Here is a 6,187-nt window from a genome sequence, read left to right as displayed (position 1 = left end):
TTTCAGTAATCACATCTCAAGATTTACATTGTAGATTTCACATTGCAGTATTTCATTTCTTGCATTCACAACACATTTCATCATTTCAATGATATTTTATTAATTCAATATTCATTTCATCTCATAATAGCATATACATATCTCATTTCATGTTATTCAACATTTCTCAATAAAACATTTCCATATTTCATATTTCATCATTTCTCAGAAGTTATTTTTCAGTACATATGACTTTTCATCGTTTTCCACATTTCAAATCTCATATTTCAACACACATTTCATAGCTTCATTATTCTTAATATAAACCATTTAACTCAATTTCAGATACATTTCAATATAAATCATAGGTCACACAGTTTTGATCTGATACTCATATCATAATAATTTTAGGTAAAATATCATATTTTCATTTCTCATAAATCTCAACCAATAAGTTTTAGAAAAGACTACTATAATTTATTTCCCTTACCTGAATTACTGAGAGGTCCACTAACACCCTAAAACATACACTCCTCAGCGTTTGTAGCTTAAAACCCTAAAAATCACATTTTTCCCATATTAAACAACTCATTTCCCAAAAAAATTCTTTTAATTATTCCTAGGTTTCAAATACTCCAAACAAACCATTAAACCCTAAAATATCTTACCTACCCTGATTTTGGGATAATGCCCCGGAACTCCAAACTGAAAATTTGATCCGCCTAAGTTGTAGAGAATCTTACCAGGAACGTCATGGTGGTTCTTGATCATAAATCTGAGCTTTAACGGAACTGGAATCAAAGAGAGAGTTGTGGGTTTAGAGAGAGAGAGAGAGAGAGAGAGAGAGAGAGAGAGAGAGAGAGAGAGAGTGAAATGAGAGAGAATCACGGGTCAAAAATAAAGGTTTCGTCATTTATAGGCTGGCGTTCGTCGATTTGTTCAAGTAATTCGTTAATGAACCTATGAAGGGACTTTGTCGACGAGGAGGCTGGTTCATTGACGAACCTGAAATTTCTTGAAATTCCCCAAACTGTAGGTATCTTCTCATCGACGAGACACGTGTACTTTGTCGGCGAGAACTATAGGGACATTCGTCGACAAAGACTCTAGGTTTGTCGACGAACCCTTGTTGATGCTCTCTTTCTCTTTTCCCTTCTATTTCATTTATTTTCTCTCCCTCTCTCTCTTTCTCTTATTACTTTATTAATTTAATTTTTCGAGTCTCTACATTCTCTCCTCCTTATAAAATTTCGTCCTCGAAATTTGCCATTTATCACATTCTCATTCTTAAGAAGAAACACTATCATTTAATTAATTACCCTCAGTTATAATGGAGGAATATCGTGGTTACATTGCAGTCCTAGAAGATTACAATAACTCAAATAAACTCTCCCAAAACCATTTATAAACAAAATCAGACACTACCTATCCTATTATTTAAATAAAAATACATACATCAACCCTGAGTCCCAATGAATAGGTGTGGGTATATCTGGTACATCTATTTCTCTAATTCTTAGGAAGCTTCCTCTACTGCATGGTTGCGCCATAGAACTTTTACCAATGGTATACTTTTCGTACGTAGCTCCTACTCTTTCTGATCTAAAATCTGCACTAGCTCTTTTTTACAAGACAAGACATAACTAAGCTCCAATGCTTCATATCCAATCACATGGGAGGGATCTGGGACATATTTCCTTAATATGGAAATGTGAAATATATCATGAATCCTAGTCAAAACTGGTGGTAATGCCAACCTGTAGGCAACTGGACCCATTTTTTCAAGAATCTGAAATGGTTCAATATATCTAGGGCTCAGTTTACCCTGCCTCCCAAATCTCATAACTCCTTTCAATGGTGCCGCCCTCAGAAACATGTGATCTCCTATGTCAAACTCTAACTCTTGTCGGCAAGTATCTGCATAACTCTTCTGCTGACTTTGTGCTGTTCTAATCCTGTCTCTGATGAGTCTATCTTTATCCTGAGTCTGTTGTATCAGTTCTGGCCCCAATATTTGTCTTTCCTCAATTTCATCCTAATATAATGGAGATTGGAACCTCCTGTAATATAATGCCTCAAATGGTGCCATCCCAATGCTGGTATGATAACTGTTATTATATGCAAATTCAACTAATGGCAAAAACTTGATCCAACTGCGTCCGAAGTCTAATACACATGCATGTAGCATATCCTCCAGTATCTGTATTGTTCTATTTATCTACCCATCTATCTAAGGATGAAACACTGTATTGAACAACAACTAAGAACCCATGGCTCTTTGCAAACTCCTCTAGAAATGGGGTGTGAACCATGGGTTTTGGTCTGAAACTATAGGCGCTGGCATGCCATGCATTCTAACTATCACCTGCATATATAACTTTGCTATTCTATTTAAGGAGTAATTAACTCTGATAGGCAAGAAATGGGCAGTCTTCGTCAGCTGATCTACGACTACCCAAATGGCGTCTTGTCCATATAGTGCCAGTGGTAATCTTATGACAAAATCCATCGCTATATGCTCCCACTTCCACATAGGAATATATAGTAGCTGTAATGACCCTGCTGGTCTCTGATGTTCAGCTTTCACCTACTGGCATATCAAACACTACGCTACAAACTCAGCGACCTCTCTTTTCATACTGATCCACCAAAAAAACTCCCGAAGATCCCTATACATTTTCTACCAGGATGTACCGTAAACAGGGATCGATGCACTTCTTCCAAAATCCCTTTCTTAATCTTAGGGTCAGTAGGTACACACAGCCTGGAATGGAACCTCAAGGCTCCATCATCTGAGATACTGAAATCTGCCTCCTGACCATCCTATACTTTTTTCCATAAGCTTTACCAACTCTGCATCACTCCTTTGAGCAGGTTTAATTCTTTCTTGTAGAGTCGGCTACAGCATCAGATTGGCAACGAATGCCTGGTGATCGCCCTTTACGAGTTCAATCCTAAGTATCTCCAAATCCATCTAGACCGGATGCCGAATCGCCACTACAGACACTAATGCTTCCATTGATTTCCAGCTTAAAGCATCAGGTACTACATTAGCCTTTCCCTGGTGGTAACTGATTATGCAGTCATAATTCTTTATTAGCTCCAACCATCTCCTTTGCCTCATGTTTAATTCTTTTTGCGTGAAGAAGTATTTCAGGCTCTTGTGATTGGTAAAAATCTCACGCTAACCCCCATAGAGATAATGTCTCCAAATTTTCAGTGCATAAATCACCACATCTAACTTCATATCATGGGTAGGATAATTCTTCTCATATTCTTTCAACTATCGGGAGGCATATGCTATCACTCTCCCTTGCTGCATCAGAACACAACCGAGTCCTTTATGCAATGCATCACTGTAGATCACGAAACCCTCTTCACCTAAAGGAATCGCCAACACCGGTGTAGTGATAAGCCGCTGCTTCAACTCCTGGAAGCTCTACTCATATTCATTAGACAACTCAAACTTCACCCCCTTCCTGGTCAACCTCGTCAATGAACCCAAAAATTTAATAAAACCATCAACAAATCTACGGTAGTACCCAGCCAATCCCAGGAAACTTCCAATTTCCTACACATTCTTAGGTCATATCCAGTCTACTACCACCTCGATCTTGTTTAGATCTATTGAGATACCACCCCTAGATATCACGTGTCCAAGGAAGGCAACTTGCTTTAGCCAAAACTCGCACTTCTTGAATTTCATATACAATTTCCTTTCCCTCCACACCTGAAGCACCATCCTCAGATGTTCCTCGTGCTCCTTTAGGATCTTTGAATACACCAGTATATCATCAATGAACACCACCAAAAACGGGTCCAAATACTAGCGAAAGACCTTATTCATCAAATCCATAAACATTGTAGGAGCATTTGTCAATCCAAATGACATAACTAAGAATTCACGGTGGCTATATTGAGTCTTGAATGCCATCTTTGAAACATCTTCTGCTTTGACCTTTGCCTGATGATACCCAGACCATAGATCTATCTTCGAGAAAATCTATGTCCCCTATAACCGATCAAATAAATCATTGATATGGGGAAGCAGGTATTTATTCTCGATAGTCACTTTGTTAATTTCTTGGTAGTTGATGCTCATTCTCATCGACCCATCTTTATTTTTCACAAACAATACCGGAGCTCCCCAGGGCGACACGCTGGGCCAAATAAATCCCTTATCTAACAGTTCCTGCAACTGATCCTTTAATTCTTTTAATTCTACAAGTGCCATTTTGTATGGTGCTTTCAAAATAGGCTCTATCATTGGAACCATATCAATAATAAATTCTACCTCACGATCAGGAGGTAGTCCCGGAAAATCTTTAGGGAAAACATCGGGAAAATCCCTCACTATTGGGATGTCTTCTATCCTCAATTCCCTTTCTAATATCTCCTTCACGTAGACCACATATCCCTGACAACCCTCTAACAACAATCGCCTTACCTGAATGGCAGATAACAACTATGGTGGGGTGCACACACAAGACCCCACGAATATGTACTCCTGTCCTCCTAGAGGTCCAAGTGCTATGTCTCTCTGATTACAGTCTATACTAGCATAGTGAGTGGCTAGCTAGTCCATCCTCAGTATCACCTTAAACCTATGCATATCCAAGACCACCAGATTAGCTAATAAATATTTCCCTTGAATTCATACTGGAAAGTTCTTGAGTACCTTCTAACATATCCCCATAGCCCCTGTGTAGAGACCCCAAAAATAAAATAATAAAATAAATTGGGGACAAAGAGGCTTTTGGCTAGGGAGGAGAAGATCGGTGATGGTATTCTAGAGTGAAAAGAAAACCGTCGACGGTTATGAGATTTTATCACGGGCTGGTAATAGGTAAATGGTAAAACGAGCTGGTTAAATAGAAAACCAATGATGGTTTTCTATGGGTTAGAGAAAACCGTCGATGATTTTCTCTGCAATGGGTGAGATTAAAGGATCCCGTGAGTCATTTTTATTATATCAAAACAAACTCTCTCTCTCTCTCTCTCTCTCTCGCTCTCTCTTTCCCAAACCCACGACTCTCTCTCCTTTCTCTCTACAATTCCGCTCCGATTGTAGTCCAAATCAACAATCAAGAACCACCACGAGGTTCCTGGGAAGATTCTCCGCAACTTAGGTGGAGTAGATTTTCAGTTTGGCGTTCCGAGGCACCATCCCAAAACCAAGGTAAGTGGGGTATTTTAGAGTTTTAAAGTTAATTTAGAGTATATAGAGCTTAGGGAATATTAAATGTCAATATTGTGGAGGTTGTGTTGAATAATTTGGGGAAAAATAAATTTCAGGATTTTGAACTACAAATGCCGAGGAGCGTATGATTTAGGGTGTTAGTGGACCTTTCAGTAAGTCAAGTAAGGGGAATAAATTATAGCAGTTTTTTCTAAAAATTATTGGTTAAGAAATATGAGAAATGGAAATATGATATTTTACCTAAAATTATTATGATATGAATATCAGATAAAAATTGTGTGGCATATGATTTATACTGAAATATATTTGAAACTAGGTTAAATGATTTACATTAAGAATTATGAGATTATGAAATGTATACTGAAATGTGGAAAATGATGAAAAGTGATATTTACTGAAAAATATCTTTTGAGAAATGATGAAATATGAAATGCCAAAATGTTTTATTGAGAAATGTTGAGTAATGTGAAATGAGATATGTATATGTTATTATAAGATGCAATGAATATTGAATTGATGAATTATCATTGAAATGATGAAATGAGTTGTGAATGTAGGAAATGAAAATACTGCAATGTGAAATCTACAATGTAAATCTTGAGATGTGATTACTGAATATGTAAACGTTGCAATGTTAATGTTGCAATGAGAATGATAAAATGTGAATACTGATATGAGAATATGAGAATGTGAATATTGCAATGTGAATACTGAAATATGTATATTGAAAATGTGAATATGAGAAATGTGAATATAGCAACGTGAATACTGCAATAAGAATGTGAAATTAGAATGCTAGAATTGTGAAAATTGCATTGTGAATACTACAATTGTGAATTATTGAAATGTGGAAATGAAACCCTGATGGATTGATGTGCTATTGAATTTAGCACGATACCGTTCCTAGTGTGAGTAGTGCAACCACATGGATTCGTGGAGCGTGTGGCATGACAGTTTAAAAGAGCCTGTGTGAAGGGTTGTTTTGTCCCCTGAGTCCGGATTAGGGTA

Source organism: Malania oleifera, chromosome 11 (assembly GCF_029873635.1).
Source record: "Malania oleifera isolate guangnan ecotype guangnan chromosome 11, ASM2987363v1, whole genome shotgun sequence".
NCBI classification, from domain to species: Eukaryota; Viridiplantae; Streptophyta; class Magnoliopsida; order Santalales; family Ximeniaceae; genus Malania; species Malania oleifera.
The sequence above is the reverse complement of the archived record's forward strand: the minus strand, read 5'-3'. Positions refer to the sequence as shown.